We start from the raw sequence: 22896 nt of genomic DNA, 5'->3' as shown, positions 1-22896 counted from the left end.
AAGTTTATAGCTTCGTTTTGTTGGTAGAGTTCTTTATTGTATAGATAACTTAAATGTTAATGGAGTTGAGTTTATAAAATTATTCTTTTCTTTTTTTATAGGTTGAGCTTTTTTCATCTTGCTTGAAAAGGTCCTTCAGTATTTTTCTAAATATATATTTTTATTTATTTATTTATTTATTTATTTATTTATTTATTTATATTTTTATTTAAGAGAGAGACAGAGTGCAAGCAGGGAGAGGGGCAGAGGGAGAGGAAGAGGAAAGAATCCAAAGCAGGCTCCAGGCTCTGAGCTGTCAGCACAGAGCCTGATGTGCAACCTGAACTCATGGACTGTGAGATCATGACCTGAGCCGAAGTTGGAGGCTTAACCAACTGAGCCACCCAGGCACCCCTTCAAGTATTATTTCTGGAGCCGTGCATTGTTCTAAGTGCTTCACACTTATTAATTCATTCAATTATCACAACAACCCTACTGGATAGTTAGGACTAACCTCATTCAACACCAAGGGAACTGGAGTCAGCTGGCCTGTGGTACGTTGTATAATGCCCACTTCGTCCCACAAGGATAATCACATCCTAATCCCTGGAGACTGTGATGAATATCTTATAGGACAAAAGGATGAATATGACTTTATAATGGCAAAGAGTGTGATAAAATGAAAGATCTTGAAGTGGGGAGAGCCTCCTGGATTATCTAGGTGTGCTCCAAAGGCAACCGCAAGTATACAAGAGGGAGGCAGAGGGAGACACTTACAAGCAGGAGAGAAGGCAGTGGGACCCCAGAGGCAGTGGTGAAGCCACAAGACAAGGAATGCCAATAGCCAACATAAGCTGGAACGAGTGTCGGTAACATATTTTCATCTTATTGTCTATGTGGTTTTGCTCTTCAGTCAATTACCTGTCTATCCATTTTTTTCTGTTGGGTTATCTTTTTCCTAGGAGATCTTTACATAGGCTGGATACTTAGTTAGCTATGTGACAGTTGTACTTTTTAGTTCACAGCATGATGCTTCATGCTCTTTTGTTGTTTTTGCCATTCCTACTTGCAATTTTTATTTAGCCACATTTATCATTTTTTAAAGTTTTTTAATTAAAATTAAAAAATGTTTATTTATTTATTTTTTTGATAGAGAGAGACACAGAGCACAAGCAGGGGAGGGGCAGAAAGAGCAGGGGACACAGAATCTGAAGCAGTCTCCAGGCTCTGAGCTGTAACACAGAGCCTGATGTAGGGCTTGAACTCATGAACCATGAGATCATGGCCTGAGCTGAAGTCGGAAGCTTAACCAACTGAGCCACCTAAGCGCCCCTAAATTTGATTTATTTTGAGAGACAGGGTGCGTGCGATCACGCGTGAGCATGAGGGGGAGGGGCAGAGAGATGGGCATGGGGAGAGGAGAGAATCCCAAGCAGGCTCTGTGCTGTTAGTGCAAAGCCCGACACGGGGCTTGATCCCACGAACATGAGATCATGACCTGAGTGGAAACCAAGTGTCAGATGCTTAACCGACTGAGCCACCCACGTGCCCCCAAATGTATCATTTTTAATTTAGGTATATATCTGTGATTTAAGAAGAACTTTCTCTTTCTTCAGTTTCTTCCAAAACTTTGACTTTTTAAAAATACTGTTAAAGTCTTTCATCAAATTTATTTCTGAGAACAGTATATGGGATATGTTTTTATTTTTCCACTAATGGAGAATTACTTGCCTAAATACCATTATGAGGTCCAATTTCCTACCTCTGATTTGAGATGCCTCTTATACACACATAGATCCACTTCTGGACTTGGCTGTATTTGCCTGGTCTTACTCTCATACAAACAGTAGTCATTCCTGTAGATATATATGTTGATATTTTTATTAAGAATTTTTTAATGTTTTTTCTTTATTTATTTTTAATTTTTTCAATGTTTATTTATTTTTGAGAGACAGAGGCAGAGTATGAGTTGGGGAGGGGCAGAGAGAGAGGGAAACACAGAATCCGAAGCAGGCTCCAGCCTCTGAGCTGTCAGCACAGAGTCTGATGCGGGACTCGAACTCACAAACTGTGTGAGATCATGACCTGAGCTGAAGTCAATGCTTAACCAACCAAGCCACCCAGGTGCCTCATACATACGTTGATATTTTGATAATTGGTAAGACAAGCTTTTCCTTTGTTCCTTTTCAAATGTGTTTTTACTGTGTTTGTACACTTAAATTTTTAACAACTTAAAAATGTTTATTTAGACAATTTTTTATAGCTGTTTAAGTTTCCTAACGAAATTGAGGGGGAGGCACAGAGATTTCCCACGCGCTCCCTGCCCCCACACACGCACAGCCTCCCCCCTCATCGGCCTCCCCCCTCATCGGCCTCCCCCAGCAGAGTGGTGCATTTGTTACAGTCAGTAGTTAGCACTCGGGTTCACTTTTGGGGTTGTACATTCTGTGTGTTTGGACAAATGTGTAATGACATACGTCCATCGTGACAGAATCACACTGAGGAGTTGCACTGCCCTAAAAATCCTTTGTGTTCTACGTATTTCTGCCACCTTCCCTCCCTAAACCCTGGCAGCCACTGATCTTTGTATTGTCTGCATAGTTTTGCCTTTTCCCGAATGTCACATAGTTTGGAATTACACACTAGGTAACCTTTTCAGATTGGCTTCTTTCACTTAGTGACATGCATTTAAGGTTCCTATTCATCTTTTCATAGCTTGATAGCTCATTTATTTTTAGCACTAAATAATATTCCATCACCTGGATATATGGCAGTTTATATATCTATATTCCTGCTGAAGGACATCTCGGTTCTTTCCAAGTTTTGGCACTTACGAATGAAGCTGCTATAAACATCCATGGGCAGGTTTTCATGTGAACATAAGTTTTCATCTCCGAAGGGTAAATATCAAGGAACACAATTGCTAAGTCATATGGTAGGAGTATGTTTACTTTTGCAAGAAACCACCAAACTTTCTTCCAAAGTGCTGTCCCTTTTCATATATGTTTTCATTTTTTTAACATTTATTTATCTTTGAGAGAGAGAGCGATAGAGTGAGAGTGGGGGAGGGGCATAGAGAGAGGCAGACATGGAATCTGAAGCAGGCTCCAGGCTCTGAGCTGTCGGCACAGAGCCTGATGTGGGGCTCAAACTCAGGAACCATGAGATCCTGACCTGAGCCGAAGTCGGATGCTTAATCAACTGAGCCACCCAGGTGCCCCCTTCATATACATGTTAGAATCATCTTGTGTAATTCCTTGAAAAATCTTGTGGCTATTAGAAATGGGATTGCTTTGACTTTATAGTTTGTTTGAGAGGACTGATAATTAGAATACACCTTCCCGTTCTCAAAAACGGTTTCTCTCTCCAGTTAGATCATTTTTGATTATCCTTCAGTTAGTCTTATAGTTGTACTGTTTCTTGCATGTTTCTTACTAGGTATATCCCAAGATACATTATGGTACTGATGTTTCTTTTCCCTCTCTGTATTGTAATCAGCACTAGGACACAAGAACTACTGATTTTTTATCCTGTAGAAGTTTGAGTTGGTTGTAGTCACATTCTTTTTTTCTTTAATTGCTTCTGGATTTTGAGTCGGAGTAAGGGCAATTTTCCCCACTTTATTTCGATTATGCTGGATATTTGCCCTTCTTTTTGTTTTGTTTTGTATTTTTTTGCTGATGATTTGTATCAGATTTTCCACTGATGATTTGTATGGTTTCAGTTTTTACTTTTAGACCTTTTAGAGCTGGTCCAGTTTTATCTTCTTTTCTTTGAGCATCTAGTATACCAACAGCATTTTTAGTGAAGGCCTACCTTATCTCCATCGATTTGAGGCACTGCCTGCAAGCAAGCTAAATTTTCATATTTCTGGATTTTTCTCTTCTATTCCATTGGTCTCTTTACTCACGCACAGTACCACTACTGCTATAATCACAGAGGCTTTATACTGTATTTTCTTATCTGGTAGTGTTGGTGTGTGTGTGAGATTTATTTATTTTAACATTTAGATTTTATTTATTTTAGGTCCTTTCCTTCTGCAGACACATATTTAACTTCACGTTGTGGCAGATGGTTAATGTTCCTTCTTTTTTTTCCCCCTCCTTCACCTCACCAGTTTTCCTGTGTAGTTTCTATCTTTCTATTCCTTGGTGCCCTGTTCTAGAAGAGTTTCTGGCCCCTGATTCATGCTTTAGATGTGCCTGTTCTCTGACTTAGTTATGGAATCTATTTTATTTTATTAAAAAAAAGTTTATTTTAAAATCAATGTGCAGAAATCAGTTGCATTCTTATACACTAACAATGAAGCAACAGAAAGACAAATGAAGAAACTGATCCCATTCACAATTACACCAAGAAGCATAAAATACCTAGGAATAAATCTAACCAAAGATGTAAAAGATCTGTATGCTGAAAACTATAGAAAGCTTATGCAGGTAATTGAAGAAGATATAAAGAAATGGAAAGACATTCCCTGCTCATGGATTGGAAGAATAAATATTGTCAAAATGTCAGTACTACCCAAAGCTATCTACACATTCAATGCAATCCCAATCAAAATTGCACCAGCATTCTTCTCGAAACTAGAACAAGCAATCCTAAAATTCATATGGTACCACAAAAGGCCCCGAATAGCCAAAGTAATTTTGAAGAAGAAGACCAAAGCAGGAGGCATCACAATCCCAGACTTTAGCCTCTACTACAAAGCTGTAATCATCAAGACAGCATGGTATTGGCATAAAAACAGACACATAGACCAATGGAATAGAATAGAAACCCCAGAACTAGACCCACAAACGTATGGCCAACTCATCTTTGACAAAGCAGGAAAGAACATCCAATGGAAAAAAGACAGTCTTTTTAACAAATGGTGCTGGGAGAACTGGACAGCAACATGCAGAAGGTTGAAACTAGACCACTTTCTCACACCATTCACAAAAATAAACTCAAAATGGATAAAGGACCTGAATGTGAGACAGGAAACCATCAAAACCTTAGAGGAGAAAGCAGGAAAAGACCTCTCTGACCTCAGCCGTAGCAATCTCTTACTCGGCACATCCCCAAAGGCAAGGGAATTAAAAGCAAAAGTGAATTACTGGGACCTTATGAAGATAAAAAGCTTCTGCACAGCAAAGGAAACAACCAACAAAACTAAAAGGCAACCAACGGAATGGGAAAAGATATTTGCAAATGACACATCGGACAAAGGGCTAGTATCCAAAATCTATAAAGAGCTCATCAAACTCCACACCCGAAAAACAAATAACCCAGTGAAGAAATGGGCAGAAAACATGAATAGACACTTCTCTAAAGAAGACATCCGGATGGCCAACAGGCACATGAAAAGATGTTCAACGTCGCTCCTTATCAGGGAAATACAAATCAAAACCACACTCAGATACCACCTCACGCCAGTCAGAGTGGCCAAAATGAAGAAATCAGGAGACTATAGATGCTGGAGAGGATGTGGAGAAACAGGAACCCTCTTGCACTGTTGGTGGGAATGCAAATTGGTGCAGCCGCTCTGGAAAGCAGTGTGGAGGTTCCTCAGAAAATTAAAAATAGACCTACCCTATGACCCAGCAATAGCACTGCTAGGAATTTATCCAAGGGATACAGGAGTACTGATGCATAGGGGCACCTGTACCCCAATGTTTATAGCGGCACTCTCAACAATAGCCAAATTATGGAAAGAGCCTAAATGTCCATCAACTGATGAATGGATAAAGAAATTGTGGTTTATATACACAATGGAATACTACGTGGCAATGAGAAAAAATGAAATATGGCCTTTTGTAGCAACATGGATGGAACTGGAGAGTGTGATGCTAAGTGAAATAAGCCATACAGAGAAAGACAGATACCATATGGTTTCACTCTTATGTGGATCCTGAGAAACATAACAGAAACCCATGGGGGAGGGGAAGGAAAAAAAAAAAAAAAAAGAGGTTAGAGTGGGAGAGAGCCAAAGCATAAGAGACTGTTAAAAACTGAGAACAAACTGAGGGTTGATGGGGGGTGGGAGGGAGGGGAGGGTGGGTGATGGGTATTGAGGAGGGCACCTTTTGGGATGAGCACTGGGTGTTGTATGGAAACCAATTTGACAGTAAATTTCATATATTAAAAAATTAAAAAAAAAAAAAGTTTATTTTGATAGAGTGTGTGTGCAAGTAGAGGAGGGGCAGAAAGAGGAAGAGAGAGAGAATCCCTAGCAGGCTTTGTATTCAGTGCTGAACCTAATGCGGGGCTCAAACCCAAGAACCGTGAGGTCATGGCTTGAGCTGAAACCAAGGGTCAGATGCTTAACTGACTGAGCCACCCAGGCGCCCCTATGGAGTCTTTTTTAATATCAACATGTAAATTTTAATTTTAGTTTTGTGTTTTTACTTTTTTATTTTAGATGGCGCAAGCGGGGGAAGAGGGGCAAAAGGAGAAATGGGAGAGAGAGGGGAAATTTTAAGTAGGCTCCACAGTCAGCACAGAGTCTGATGTGGGGCTCAATCCCATGGCCTTGGGATCATGACCTGAGCTGAAATCAAGAGTCAGAGGCTCAACTGACTGAGCCACTCATGCGCCCTGGATTTTGCCAATATTTTTATGGATTGGTTGCAAGAGAAGACTGTAGCCTTGATTTAGTTTATCATCTTGAAACTGAAACTTCATTGCTTTTTTTTTTTTTAATGTTTATTTATTTTTGAGGTGGGGGGAGGGAGAACAAGGAAGGGAGGAGCAGAGAGAGAGAGAGGGAGACAGAGGATTCAAAGCAGGCTCTGTGCTGAGAGTAGAGAGCCTGATGTGGGGCTTGAACTCATGAACCATGAGATCGTGACCTGAGCTGAAGTTGGACACTTAACTGAGCCACACAGGTGCCCCTGAAACTTCATTCTTTTTTATCTTTTCTTGCCTTTTTGGAATTTTGAAATGAATTGTTGATTATTGGAAACAAAAGAGTAGAAAATTATACCTGCCATCCAGAGCCATATTTGTATCAAAGAGCAGATTATTATGACTTATGGTATATATGGGTTTATTTGTGCTTGACATGATAACAAGTATGCAGGTGAATTAATGTTTTAAAAATGGGAAATACAGTAAAGCATAAAGGATGGCATTCCCTTAAGACTCTCAAATTATTTATAGTCTGGGTCTAACTTTAAAAATGTGTCCATTATATGGGTGCTTGGGTGACTCGGCCGGTTAAAGTGTCTGACTCTTGATTTTAGCTCAGGTCATGATCTCACGGTTCATGGGTTTGAGCCTTGCATTGTGCTCTGTGCTGACAGTGCAGAGCCTGCTTGGGATTCTCTCTCTCTCTCTCTCTCTCTCTCTCTCTCTCTCTCTCTGTCTCTCTCTGCCCCTCCTCTGCATGTTCTCTCCTCTCTCTCTCAAAATAAGAAAATAAACTTAAAAAAAACGTGTCCATTATATAGAGAAATATGGACAGGGGTGACTGGCTGGCTCAGTTGGTAGAGCACGTGACTCTTGATCTTAGGGTTGTGAGTTAGAGCCTCATGTTGGGTGTAAAGATAAAAAATAAATAAAAAAATCCTAAAAAAGGAAAGTATGGACAAGCATACAACAGACACTGATGTACTCTCTTATTCACTACTCTGCTCTGTGAAACATCTGTATCTTGCTCATTTTCTTCAGATTAAACAAATAGGAGAGTACATATGCAGGGATAAGATCTCACCGTTCTCTTCTCCCACTCCTGAGTTAACCACTGCCAGGGATTTTTTTGGTTGTCTTCATCATGTTTTGGTACTATCATTACATATGACTATACAAGCAGACAACGTATAGTATATGTTCCACATTTCTAAAACTTTATATAAATGACATCATCTGTGCATATTTTTACGTGATATTCTTTTTAATGTGTATTTATTTTTGAGAGACAGAGAGAGACAGATAATGAGCAGGGGAGGGAATAGAGAGACACACGGAATCCAAAGCAGACTCCAGGCTCCGTGCTGTCAGCACAGAGCCTGACTGGGAGCTGGAACCCCCGAACCCTGAGATCATGACCTGAGCCAAAGTCGGATGGTCAACCGACTGAGCCACCCAGGCACCCTGTATGTGATTTGCTTTTTAAAGTCAACGTTGTGTTTTTAAGATTCATCCATGTTAGTACTCGTAGCTCTGTTTGATTCATGCTCCGTTCCCTTCTGTGAGTATCCCACAATTTATTTATATGTTCTTTCGCTGATGGTCATTTACATTGTTGCCAGTTTTTCTTTATTACCAACAGCGGTACTGGGAACATTCTTTAAATGTTGCCTTGTGCATATGCATTAGAATTTCTAGACTTCCACATGTAACTGCTGGATTAAAGGATACACACGTCTTTAACTTAATTAGATTTTGCCAACTTGCTCTCCAAAGTGGTGGTGCCAATTTGCACTTGGACTAGGAGTGTCTAAAAGGCCCTATTTCCCCTGGAGCTTGTCAGCACTTGGTATTATTGGATTGGTTAATTACTGCCACTCTGATGAGGGTGAAATCGTCTTGCAGTGTAAACTTAAATAGCATTTCCTGATTATTAACAAAATTGAGTAGGCTTTCATTTTTTTATTGGCCTCCATGTTTCACTTCTGTAATTTGCATGTTCAGGTCTTTGCCTACTTTTTACTGGATTGTTTTTCTATTAAGAATTTCTTTATGTAGTCTGGGTACCAATACTTTATTATATGACTATGAACATCTTGCCTCAGATGATGGCTTGTCTTTTCACTTCGCTTATGGTCTCTTTTGGGGTTAGTCATTTAAAAAATTTATTTTTTAAATATGTAGTATAGTCATATGGTGAACAATACTATAAATATAAATGAAATGATGGCTTTTACTCCTGTCCCCATCTGTCCAGCCCTTCAGCACTGTTATTCATTTCTTACACATGCTTCCTGAATTTCTTTATGCACATGCAGGCGTGTTCAGATATATATCCCCCTGCGTATAAAATGAAGTCACATGTATTTATCTTTCCCTTTATGGTTTGCATTTTAGTTCCTTGTTTAAGCAATCTTTTTACCCAGAGTGTTGAAGATGTTTTATGTTCTCTTTTAAAGGTTTTATAGTTTTGCTCTATCTTCTTTTAATAGGGATAGTTAATTGTTTTAGGACTACTGACTGAATCATGCAGGTTTCCTGCCTGGTTTGTTACCCATGCTGCCTCTTTGGCAAAGTGTCTCACTCCCGTGTACATGTGGGTTTGTTTTTGGGCTTCCTGCTCAGTTCCACCGGCGTATTTGTTCATCCCTGAAGCAATACGAATGCTGTAATTACTATAGCTTTATGAGAAATCTTATTTTAAGATCAACTCTGCCGTTCCTTACTCTCCAGATTGTCTTGGCTATGTTTGTCTTCATTGGAATTGGATTAGATTTGATTGGAATTGCATGAAATGTACAGATTAACTTGGGGGAAAACTTTTATTTTTAGAATATTGGGCCTTCCTAGTCATGGACATAGCATATATCATCATTTATATAAGTCTTTTAAGTGTCTTCTTAAAAAAAACATTTTTTTTAACGTTTATTTACTTTTGAGAGAGAGACAGAGTGCGAGTGGGGAGGGGCAGAGAGAGAGGGAGACACAGGATCCAAACGGGCTCCAGGCTCTGAGCTGTTAGCACAAAGCCTGACGTGGGACTCGACCCCACGAATTGTGAGATCATGACCTGAGTTGAAATCGGGTGCTTAACCAACTGAGCCACCCAGGTGCTCAAGTGTCTTTTATAAACAAAAATTTTTTTTGGAGAGCGAGAACATGAGAGTCCAAGTGGGGAAGGGCAGGGGAAGAGGGTGAGAAAGAATCTCAAGTAGGCTCCCCGCCCAGTGCAGAGCCCAATGCGGGGCTCCATCTCATGCCTGTGAAATCGTGACCTGAACTGAAATCAAGAGTTGAGCGTTAATCAACTGAGCCATCCAGGCACTGCCCGCCCCCCCCCCCCCCCCAATTTTTTTTTCTAGAAAACACATACCTTTTGGTTAGATTTATTCTTTGGTACCTTTTTTTTTTTTTTTTTTTTTTTTTTTTTTTTTGCTATTAGAAATGATGCATTCTTGAAAAATTACATTATCCATTGTTGCTTTTATAGACAATCACAAGTAACTTTTTTATATTGATTGGTAACATCAAACTCTCTTACTTGTGTCTTCAGAAACTCTTGGATTTTCAGCTTATTCACATCTACTGTAAATGATAATATTTTTGTTTTTCCTTGTCAATCTTACGCTTGTTTGCAATGCATTCATTCACCTACCAACCCATATTTATCAGTCAATCAGACTACTGTACTTGCTAGGGCTTCCAGAAAAGTAGAGGTGACCGTGAACATCTTTGATTCTTTGCTGACTCTAAAGGGAAGGACTGTAACATTTCACCTTAAGTATGATGTGGCTTTTATTTATTTCCATTAGTTAAGATAGTATTTGCTGCTCTAACAGGTTTGAAAATCTCAGCATCTGTGGCAAAAGGTAGGTTGATTTCTTGCTCACTTAAATTTCAAATTCCGTGTTTCTCATGGGTGGCCAGTTCTCTAACTGATCACACAAAGGACTCGGGTTCTTTCCAGCATGGCCTCTAGGACACCTGGAAGAGTGGAAGGAACATGGAGGGTCACACATGCAAGAGTTTTATGGGTCAGGTCTGGAAGTGGTGCACATCACCTTGGCTTTCTTTCCAGTGGCCCAGACTCTGTCATCTGGCTGCACATATAACTTCAGGGGCTGGGTTCTGTGTACCTATGTGTCTGGAAAGAAGAGGAAGTGAGTTTTGTGACCAGCCGGTTAGTTTTTGCCACGGTCAGCCCCCATACTTGCTGAGCGGCTACTTCAGTCTTCCTCACACACATATAACCTCTCCCCAAGGGATACACACCAGGTCACACCTAGTCACTACCGCAGATTGAATTCCAGGGGATCTTCAGGTAATGTGCAGGCTCTCTCTGACATCCTTGTGTCCTCTGGTGACCTATGAACTCAAAGACAGGTCCCAGCCTTCCTTCCCCCAGCAAATGACTGGTGGTGAAGCAAGTGCAGGATGAAGCCCAATAAGGCTTGCTATTCAGAAAGGGGAAGGAGAACAGATATCCCACTGTCCCTGGTCACCAGCAATGATTAAATGCTGCCTGGCCGACATTTGGAGGTCCCTCTGCCTGCTCACTTTCAAGTACTAATGTTCGAACCCAAAGGGAATTACTGGAGAGAATTCACAAACCTGATTTATCCCCAAGAGAGCCTCCTCCTCTTCCTAAATGCCTAGGAGTTTTGTTTTTTTTTTAAATGTTTATTTTTTTATTTGAGAGGGAGAAAGAGAGAGAGAGTGAGCGAGAGTAAGGGCAAGCAGGGGAGGGGCAGAGAGAGAGGGAGACCAAGAATCCACAGTAGGCTCCATGCTGTCAGCATGAAGCCTGACATGGGGCTCGAACTCACAAACTGTGAGATCATGAACTGAGCTGAAGTCAGACTCTCAACCGACTGAGACACCCAGGCCCCTCTTATTTATTTATTTTTAAATCATCAATGGGTATTGAATTTTATCAAGTGCTTTTTCAGTATCTACTGAGGTGATCAGAGATTTTTCTTTTTTAATGCCTTAATGTAGTGAATTACAGGAATAAATTAGAATTTGTCTATGCCTACATTACTGGGATATGCTCTTCTGGGTCACGGGGCATTATCTTTGAAAGTCTGATCTGCTAGCGTTTTATTTAGAATTTTTCTGTTGTTCATAAGTGAAATTGACCCATAATTTTCATTTCTTTCACTGTTCTCATCTGGCATTTGTTTTAAGAGTTTACTAGCCTCATAAAGCGAATGGAGAAGCTTTTCCTTCTCTATTTTCTGAAACATTTTGTAGAAGATAGAATTGCCTCTTTAAACTGTCTGTGCCTCGTGTTTTTGGTTTTGTCTCTGTGAGCAGATTAACTATCGATTTGCTTTCTTTTATAGGTTTTTTCAGGGTTTCCATTTCTTTTTGACTTTGTGTTGGCAATCCATTTTTCTGGGAAATGGTCCATTTCATATCAGTTTTCATATAGATTTCTTAAAGTTGTTCATAGTAATTCATTATGGTTTTTTTTTAATATCTCTGCTGATCTGTGGTAACTTGATCTTCTTTTTTCATTCCTTGTGTTGTTTATACTCTGTCCTGATCAGTGTTCCTGTGGGTTTGCTATTTTATTAGTTTTTGCAAAAAAAACCCAAGTTTTTGGTTTTATTAATCCCTTTTTATCATTTCTTTCTCTTAAAAACGTCTCTGCTCTTTTCTCTTTTTTGCCTCCTATTTTCTTCATGTTTACTGTTCTCTTTGTGATTCCTTGAGTTGAATGCTCACATCTCTGATGTTGAGGCTTTTATTCTTTGGTAATGTAGACATTTCTTTTGAACGTACATATTTCCCTCTCTCTGTTGCTTCTGTGCATCATACAAGTTCTGATATATATATATATATATATATATATATATATATATATATATATATCAGAGTTATTAGAGATATAGCTGTAAATATTACTTGAGATAGTTTAAAGATATATATCTTTAAACTATCTCAAGTAATACTTACAGCTATATCTCTAATAACTCAACCTGAAATATTTTCTGATTTCCATTGGGATTTCTTCTTTGACATATGAATTATTTACAAATTTACATTTAACTCTCCAAATGTGTAGAGGTTCTTGTTACTGATTACTGTTTTATTACATGCTGCTCAGAGAACATGTTTTGTGATTTTGGTCCTGTGGTATTGAACATTTTTTGTGGCATTGTATATTGTACATGGTTAGTTTTTCGTATAGTTTGCCGTAAGCTTGAAAAGATTGAATTTTTCTCTAATTGCAGGGTTCTGCATATATCTGTGAATCAAGCGTATTTATTGTATGGTTCAAATCTTATATATCTTTATCCGTTTTTATTTGCTCAAGACAGTTATTGAAAGAGCTATGTCAAAATCTCCTGAAATGATGGTAAATGTGTCTGTTCCTCCTTATAACACTATTACATTTGCTTTATATATTGTGAAGCTATGTTTTAAAAATTTGTTTTATCTGCCTGGTGAATGGCCAGTTTTATCATGCAGTAATTATCTTTATCCCTGATGTTTGTCTTAAGGTCTACTGTCAGGAATTAATATGACCAGAAGAGTTGTAGAACAATTTTTTTGTGTCTGACTTGTATTCTAATCCATTGTTTAACCTTTTAAATGTATGTCTTTTTTTATTGAGATGGAATCATACCATAAAAATCACTTTTAAAGTATACAGTTAAGTGGCTTATAGTATATTCACAGAGTTGTGCAATGACCATCACTATCTATTTCCGGAACATTTTCATCTTCTCCAAAGGAAACACTCCCCATTAGCTGTCAGTCTCCATTTTCCTCCCTCTTAGCCCTTGGGAACCACACATTTACTTTCTATCTTGATGGATTTGCTTTTTCTGGGCATTTCCTGTAAATGGAATCATACAGGATGTACCCTGGTGTGTCTGGTTTCTTTCACTTGGCATGATGTTGTCAAGGTTCATCCAGTACTTCATTCTTTTTTCTAGCTGAATAACGTTCCACCTATGTGGGGATACTATATAGTGTTGGCCCCTTCATCAGCTAATGGACATTTGCTGATGAAGGGGCCAACACTATATAGTGTTTTCCAATCCGTTATTTTTATCTCTGTGTATGCTTGTGTCTTACAGGTTTCTCTTACAAACAACGTAAAACAGAATTATATTCCTAAAACGTAATCTAGTAATCACGTTCAACTGGCAAGCTTCTTCCGTTGTGATTACAGCCATTGGGATTTATTTTTAGCCTCTTATTTTGTCATTTCTATTTATTATGCTAGTTCTTTGCCACTTGGATCTCCTCCTTTTTTGATTTCTGTTGGATTGATAGATTTATTTTTTGTGTGATATTAATTCCCTTTGACTCCATCTATTGGTTTGGAAATCTTACAATTCAGTTTCAAAGCAAAAAAAAAATCTTTCCTTCTTCTTCTCCTTCTCCTTCTCCTTCTCCTTCTCCTTCTCCTTCTCCTTCTCCTTCTCCTTCTCCTTCTCCTTCTCCTTCTCCTTCTCCTTCTCCTTCTCCTTCTTGTTCTCCTCCTCCTGCTGCTTCTGCTGCTGCTGCTGCTGCTGCTGCTGCTGCTTCTTCTTCTTCTTCTTCTTCTTCTTCTTCTTCTTCTTCTTCTTTTAATGTTTGTTTCTTTTTGAGAGAGCTGGAGAGAGACTATGAGAGTGAAAGGGGCAGACAGAGAGGGGGACACACCATCCAAAGCAGGTTCCAGGCTCTGAGCTGTCAGCACAGAGCCTGCCCTGGGGCTCAAACTCACAAACTGGGAGATTATGACCTGCCCTGAAGTCAGAGGCTTAGCCGACTTAGCCACTCAGGCACTCCTCTTTCCTTCCTCTGAACAGTGCAAAGACTTCAGGATGTTTAACTTTGGTGACTTCCCTCTATGTTATGTATCATTGCTGTCCACTGTTTTAATTTCACTTTGCTTTTCTATCTCTCAGGTTGATAATTCTTACTCTTGGACCTCTCTCCATGTATATATCCTCATTGATTAGTTTCTCAAATTTCTTTCCTTCTCAATGTAATTTCAGTCTTCTGAAAGTAGACACTTGATGGTTGTTCTGGTGATAATTGTAGATTAACTTTCTTTTCCTTTCAGGCATGTTAAGACCTCATCCTGTGATCTTTTGCATTTTCCTATTGCTGTTAAATCTGTCCGTATGACTGCAGTTCTTTCACAGGTGGACTGTCTTCTTTCTTGGGTTGCTTTGAAATTCTTCTCTTTGGTGATCTGTCTTACTACAAGTATGGATTTACTTTTTAAGAATTAAAAAAAATTTCATTTACTTAATTTTTTTAACGTTTATTTATTTTTGAGAAAGAGAGCGTGAGTGGGGGAGGAGCAGAGAGAGAGGGAGACACAGAGTCCAAAGCAGGCTCCAGGCTCTGAGTTGTCAGCATAGAGCCCGATGCAGGGCTCAAACCTATGCACTGGGGGATCATGACCTGAGCCGAAGTCAGACGCCTAACCAACTCAATCATCCAGGTGTCCCTTTGTTTATTTAGATCCAGGATAGTTCCCATCCAGTGTTATATTAGTTTCCGGTGTGCACTGTAGTGATTTCAGCAATTGGGGGATGGCGGAAATAGGTGAAGGGGGTCAAGAGTTTGCTTGTTTTGATACGCGCTGAATGTGGATTTACCTTTACTTTTCCTGCTCCGCGAAGATAGATTTGAGTCTTTTGGCTCATGGATTCCATCGCCTCTCAGCCATAATTGCTGAACATCACCTATGTCCAAACTCCTAGGTCCTAAGTTGGACTTCTCTATTAGATGGGAGTTGCTATTTTTATTTTGTCTGCTCTATTTTTAACCTCTGTCCTAGACCTGCCATCTCTTGATCTCTTTGTGTTCCATTTGGAGCATTTCTGCTGCTCTTGGTCCCAGCGCTAATGTGCTCTTGACTGTATTTATTGAACTTTGCGTTTCTCTTTCTCTCTTTTTCATTTATAGAAGTTTCCCTTGGCTCTTTTTCATCTGGGCCTGTTCTCCTTTTGCAGCTTTTTATTTTTCTTTTGTGATTTTCAATTCCTTCTTTTGATTTTAATCATTTTAAACATGTTTTCTCTCAAACTATTTTGGTATCTGAAGTTCTTGTGGGTTTTATCCTGCTGTTTCTTATGTCTTTTGCACCTGGTGGGTTTTCCCTCATGTGGTTGAGTCATTTTTTATTTTGAGCTCATATTCAACACAGGTTTATCTTTGAGAATCCTGGATGGCCTGGGTGGAAGGTATGTCCCTTCAGAGTGGTTTTCTGTTAGTTTCCATTGTGTGCCTCCCTGGGGCTGCTGGTCCAGCACTAATTGTTAGGCCTGTTTCTCACTTTGGAAATTCCTGAACCATAAGGATGGTATAAATTCGAAATCCAAATCTACATGTTGAGTAGGGTCATGACTACTCATTTTCAAGAGAGGCTTTTTCTCTCACCCAGATGCAGAGTCCGATGTTTTTCCTTGTTTCTCTGAACCAATGGTAAAATTTTCTCTAGGATCCTCTTTCCTTGAGAATGTGTCCTGTTGAATATCTCATATTTATTCCAGAGGTTCAGTTTATAGTTCCTCACTTTGCTTGGTTCCCGGGTTTTATTTCTCTTCCTACTTATGTATCCAAGCCCAAATCCCAGTTTGCTCATAATTTATCTTCCGATTTATCTTTCTCTGTGTGGTAGCTTTGGTTTCTTTCAGCTCTGCATTTAAGAATATTCGATATATTTTTTCCAGCATTCCCCAGGTGGGAATAGATTTTTTTGTGTTGGGGGAACGTGGTTCCCTGTATTGCTGGGAACAGAAGTCTTTTAAGAAATATTTTAATTTAAGATATAACATAATACAGAAAACTACATATAACACATACTCAATTATTAAAAATAATAATCGGGGTGCCTGGGTGGCTCAGTCACCTGAGTGTCTGACTTCAGGTCATGATCTTGCAGTTCATGGATTCGAGGCCCTTGTCCGGCTCTGTGCTGATGTCTCAGAGCCTGGAGCCTGCTTCGGATTCTGTGTCTCACTCTCTCTGCCCCTCCCCCACTCATGTGTTCTCTCTCTCTCAAAAATAAATACACATTAAAAGAAAATAATCATCATCACCAGGTCAGGGAATAGAATATTGTCTTTGTGTATCTTCTCAGCAGTAATCTCTTCTCTTCTCTCATTATTCTGACTTTTGTGAAAGTCTTTTTCTATTAGCCTCTCTTCCTAGTTTTGTTACTTCTATGTGTTTCTGACAAAGTACAGTTTAGTTGAGATTTGACTGTTTTTGGACTATACCTATTCTTGTTCAGTGTTAGTTTTCTGACACCTCTAATACTGTGTGTAGCTGCACTTAATTCATTTTCATTGCCGTATTCTCTTACGTGAGTATATCATAATGCGTTTGTCATTCTGCCTGTTGAAAGACATTGGAGTTGTTTCCAGTGTTTCCCATTACAGCAAATGCTATGGTGACTCTTGATGAACAGGTGTCTTTAAAAAATTTTTTTTTTTAACGTTTATTTGTTATTGAGAAACAGAGAGAGATAGAGCATGAGCAGGGAAGGGGCAGAGAGAGGGAGACACAGAATCCAAAGCAGGATCCAGGCTCTGAGCTGTCAGCACAGAGCCTGACATGGGGCTTGAACTCACAGACTGCGAGATCATGACCTGAGCCAAAGTCAGATGCTTAACTGATTGGGCTACCCAGGTGCCCCTTCATGAACATGTGTCTTGCTGCACATGCATGTGGGTCTTTACTGTGCATTTATGTAGGAGTGGAATTGCTGGGGCATGGGTTACACACATCTAAAACTTGTTAGGATAATGCCTAAAAGTTTTCCTAAGCGGATGTGCCGGTGTGGGCTCTGCCAGCCATGGGTGAGTGGTCTTGTTGCTCTCTGTGGTCACCAACATTTGTTATTATTAGTCATTTTAATTTTTTCCAGATTGGAATGTATTTGTATCTGAAATACACTGACATTGCTTGATTTTATTTCATTTACTTGATTGCTGATGTGACTGAACATCTTTTTATATGTTGGTTGGCTCAGTGGGTTTACTTTTTGTTGTTGTGGAAATGAAGGAATATATATATTCTCCTATAACTTAAAAAAAAAAGCTTATTTGTTTTGAGAGGGAGAGAGGGAGCATGAGTAGGGGAGGATCAGAGAGAGAGAGGTAAAGAGAGGATTCCAAGTGCAGAGCCCAATGAGAGGCTTGAGCTCACGAACCATGAGATCGTGATCTGACCCGAAACCAAGGGTCAGATGCTTAACCGCTGAGCCAGCCATGCGTCCCAAGAGCATACCTTTTAAATTTTAACGTCGGTAGGCTTATTCATCTTTTTTTGGGGTATCTTTTCAAAAAATTTTTTTCCAACTTTAAAGTCCTAAAGATGTTCTTTATTTTCTTCTAAATGTTACTTTGTAAAATGTACCCAGAAATGATTTTTTTTTTTGTATAGGGTGAGACAGGGTCCACTTCTTTCCCCTTAAGGATACCCATTTTCCTTAGTACCATTTATTGAAAGAAGTTCATCTTTTTCTCACCAATCTACAATTCTACCCCTGCTATATATAAAATTTCCATGTATTTATATATCTCTTTCTGATTTCTCTATTCACTTCCATTGATCTTTCAAAAAAATTTTTTTAATGTTTATTTATTTTGAGAGAAAGAGAGCGTGAGGGGGAGAGGGACAGAGAGAGAGGGAGACACAGAATCTGAAGCAGGTTCCAGGCTCTGAGCTGTCAGCACAGAGCCCAATGTGGGGCTCGAACTCACAAACTGTGAGACCATGACCTGAGCTGAAGTCGGACGCTCAACCGACTGAGCCACGCAGGTGCCCCTGCTTCCATTGATGTTTGAGTAATGCTGTTCAATTTCACATTGTCTTAATTATCATACTTTTATATTAAGTCTTTTATTTGATAAGGCCAGTTCCTCCAAGCCTTTTAAAAAAAGAATTTCTTAGTTATTTGTGGCCTTTCAGACTTCTTTATAAATTTTAGAATTAGCTTGTCACAATTACCTCTTGAAATTATGATTGAGATTGCAATTATTCTGTAAATCATTTGGGTAAAATTGAACATCATTATATTATTAAATCTTCCAGTTCATCAGCATGGTCTATCTCTCCACTTACTGTTTTCACTGTCTCTCATTTCAAGTTCTCTTCAAAGAGATCTTGTAGATTTTATTGATTTTATTCTTGGGTACTTTTGGAAAAATGCCATTGTAAAGGGTATCTTTCAAAAGAATAATTTTTATTTTTACTCTTTGTCCTGGTATATAGAAATGTAATTGATTTTGTTGTACTCTTGTTTTAATCCAGTAACCTTACTAAACCCTCATAAATTTTAATCATGTATCTTATATATATATATTCATTTGAATTTGCTACCCATTTAATCATATAATCTTGTTTCTTTCTTTCAAATCTTTACACCTTCTAATTAATTTCTTGTCTTATTAATCTGGCTAGGACCACAGTGTTCGGGGCTGAATTGGAGTGGCAATAGTGGGATCTTTGTCTTGTTCCCTGTCTGAAAGGGAGCACTTTTTTTTTTTCCTGTCACAGGTTTGTTTGTCCAAACAGCACAGGAGGACCCCAGCCCCATGCAGACAGAAGACCCAGGGTCACACCGGTCCTTCTTCCTCACATTGGTAGACAGAGCCTTTGCGTTGGAGCCTTTGTGGTGGCTTGGGCACTTGTGGGAGTCTGAGCTGCAGGAGGAGCTGAAACCTGGGCCTCAGTTTGAGCCTTGGCCTTGGCCTTTGACCTGCAGAGCCTGAGACCTTGACATTGTGGGTATGAACCCATTTCTTGAGCTTGGGGAAAGCAGCATAGGTAGGTCGACTGAGGCTGCAGCTGTCACCCTTTGGGATCTTGGGCTTGGTTCCTTGGGCCTGACGAGGGCCTAGACAGTTTCGGTACGTGCGCGCTCATGGCCTTGGCATTGTTGGCCTGCATCCTCTTCAGGCCTTTTTGGTTGTGTTTCTTGGCAAAGAGTATGTTTCTTAAGAATTTGGGGTCTCCTCCCTTAAGGGATTCATATCTTTATGACCAGGTTTTCTTGATGCCATTTCTGTGTCATTTTCATGACTGATTGTGTGTGGTGTGGTTTGTGGATCTGGCTGTGCCTGTACTGAAGCCCACCGCTCCTGAAGCACCTCAGTTTGGAAAGCAAAGAAAGGGAACTCTTGAAGTGTTTTACAATGAAGAGGGTTTTCTATAAATTTTCATGTCAGTTAAGAAAGATTCTTCATCATCAGGGAAATACAAATCAAAACCACAATGAGATACCACCTCACACCTGTCAGAATGGCTAACATTAACAACTCAGGCAACAACAGATGTTGGCGAGGATGCGGAGAAAGAGGCTCTCTTTTGTACTGCTGGTAGGAATGCAAACTGGTGCAGCTGCTCTGGAAAACAGTATGTAGTTTCCTCAAAAAGTTCAAAATAGAGCTACCCTATGACCCAGCAATTGCACTACTAGGTATTTATCCACGGGTACAGAAATACAGATTTAAAGGGACACATGCCTGTTTCGAAGGGACATATACACCCCCATGTTTATAGCAGCACTATCAACGATAGCCAAAGTATGGAAAGAGCCCAAATGTCCATCAATGGATGAATGCATAAAGAAGATGTGTGTATGTGTGTGTGTGTATATATATATGTATGTATGTATGTATCACACACACACACATACACACACATACATACAAACGTACATACATACATACATACATACATACAATGGAGTATTACTCGGCAATCCAAAAGAATGAAATCTTGCCATTTACAATTACGTGGATGGAATTGGAGTGTATTATGCTAAGTGAAATTAGAGAAAGACAAATATCATATGACTTCACTCATATGAGGACTTTAAGAGACAAAAGAGATGAACATAAGGGAAGGGAAACAAAAATAATATAAAAACAGGGAGGGGGACAAAACAGAAGAGACTCATAAATATGGAGAACAAACTGAGGGTTACTGGAGGGGTTGTGGGACGGGGGATGGGCTAAATGGGTAAGGGGCACTAAGGAATCTACTCCTGAAATCATTGTTGCACTATATGCTAACTAATTTGGATGTAAATTTGAAGAAATAAAAAATAAAACAAGTTAAAAAAAAGGGGCACATGCATGTTGATAGCAACACTATCACCAATAGCCAAATTATGGAAAGAGCCAAATGTCCATCAACTGATGATATACACACACAAACACACACACACACACGCAGATATATACAATAGAATATTACATGATGATCAAAAAGAATGAAATCTTGCCCTTTGCAACAACGTAGATAGAACTAGAGTGTATTATGCTAAGCGAAATAAGTCATTCAAAGAAAGACAAATATCATGTGATTTCACTCATGTGGAATTTAAGAAACAATACAGACGAGCATAGGGGAAGGGAAGGAGAAATGAGATAAAAACGGAGAGGGAGGCAACCCATAAGACTCTCTTAAATACAGAGAACAAACTGAGGATTGCTGGAGGGTGTTGGGCGGGGAATGGGCTGAATGGGTGATGGGCATTAAGGAGGGCACTTGTTGGGAGGAGCACTGGGTGTTTTATTTAAGTGATGAATCACTAAATTCTACTCCTGAAACCAATACTACACAACATGTTAACTAATTTGAATGTAAATTTAAAAAAAAATAAGTATCTATAACAAAAGAAAATTTCTTTGTGTTTCTCCTTTGCAAAGAGGAGACCAAGAGTGTGAATGAATTTAGTATTTTTTCATTGCTTTTACTACATCTCTTGAAATGCTCATGTTTTTCCTCCTTAAATTGATATTGTAGTAAATTACATCAATCATTTTTTCCTTGTGTTAAATCAACTTTGCATTTCCAGGATTAATCCAACTTGGTCATAATGTGCTATTCTTTTTTTTAAGTCGCTGTATTCCTTTGCTGATATTTTGTTTAGGATTTTGGAATCTATATTATCAGTAACTAGGCTAGTAATTTTCCCACTCTTGGGTTAATCCTGTCGATTTTCCTATAAAAGAGTTATTCTAGGATCACAACATGAATAGGGAATTATTTTGATTGCTTTCTTTTCTCAGGATGAGTTTGTATAAATTGGTGTTATATGTTCCTTAAATGTTTGATAGAATTTACTAGTGACACCATCTGGGCTTAGAAGTTTTGAAATTTAAAAAAAATTTTGGGGTAATTGTAGGTTCACATGTAGTTGTAAGAAAGAAATTGTGGTTTATATACACAATGGAATACTACGTGGCAATGAGAAAGAATGAAATATGGCCTTTTGTAGCAACGTGGATGGAACTGGAGAGTGTTATGCTAAGTGAAATAAGTCATACAGAGAAAGACAGATACCATATGTTTTCACTCTTAGGTGGATCCTGACAAACTTAACAGAAGACCATGGGGGAGGGGAAGGAAAAAAAAAGGGGGAAGAAAAAAAAATGACCAAGTTGGATTAATCCAGGAAATGTAAATTTGATTTAACACAAGGAAAAAATGATTGATGTAATTTACTACAATATCAATTGTAGATTAGAGTGGGAAAGAGCCAAAGCATAAGACTCTTAAAAACTGAGAACAAACTGAAGGTTGATGGGGGGTGGGAGGGAGGGGAGAGCTAGTGATGGGTATTGAGGAGGGCACCTGTCAGAATGAGCACTGGGTGTTGTATGGAAACCAATTTGACAATAAATTTCTTATTTAAATAAAAAAAAAAGAAATAATACAGAGAGATCCCATGGACTCTTGATCCAGATTGATCCAAAGGTAATATGTTGTAAAACCACAGTACAATACCATGACTACGGTATTGACATTGATACAATCAAGACACAGTATTTATATCACCACCAGGATTTCATGTTTTCCTTTAAAAAAAAAAACTTTTTTTTTTAACATTCATTTTTGGGAGACAGAGACAGAGCATGAGCAGGGGAGGGGCAGAGAGAGAGGGAGACAAATAATCTGAAACAGGCTCCAGGCTCTGAGCTGTCAGCATAGAGACTGACTTGGGGCTTGAACTCACAAACCAGGAGACCATGACCTGAGCTGAAGTTGGATGCTTAACCGACTGAGCCACCCAGGTGCCCCTCATGTTTTACTTTTATTATTATTATTATATAAATTCAGAGAGAGCACACAAGTGGGAGAGAAAGGCAGAGAGAGAGAGAGAGAGAGAGAGACAGAGAGAGAGAGAGAGAATCTTAAGCAGGCCCCACTGCAAGGCTCGATCACATGACCCTGGGCTCACGACCTGAGCCAAAATCAAGAATCAGATGCTCAACTGACTGAACAACCCAGGTGCCCTGCACATTGTCCTTTTAAAACTATTCCCACTTTGCT

Source organism: Panthera pardus, unplaced genomic scaffold (genome assembly GCF_024362965.1).
Source record: "Panthera pardus isolate Hobbes unplaced genomic scaffold, ASM2436296v1 HiC_scaffold_2, whole genome shotgun sequence".
In the NCBI taxonomy this organism is placed as follows: Eukaryota; Metazoa; Chordata; class Mammalia; order Carnivora; family Felidae; genus Panthera; species Panthera pardus.
This window is presented reverse-complemented; position numbering follows the sequence as displayed.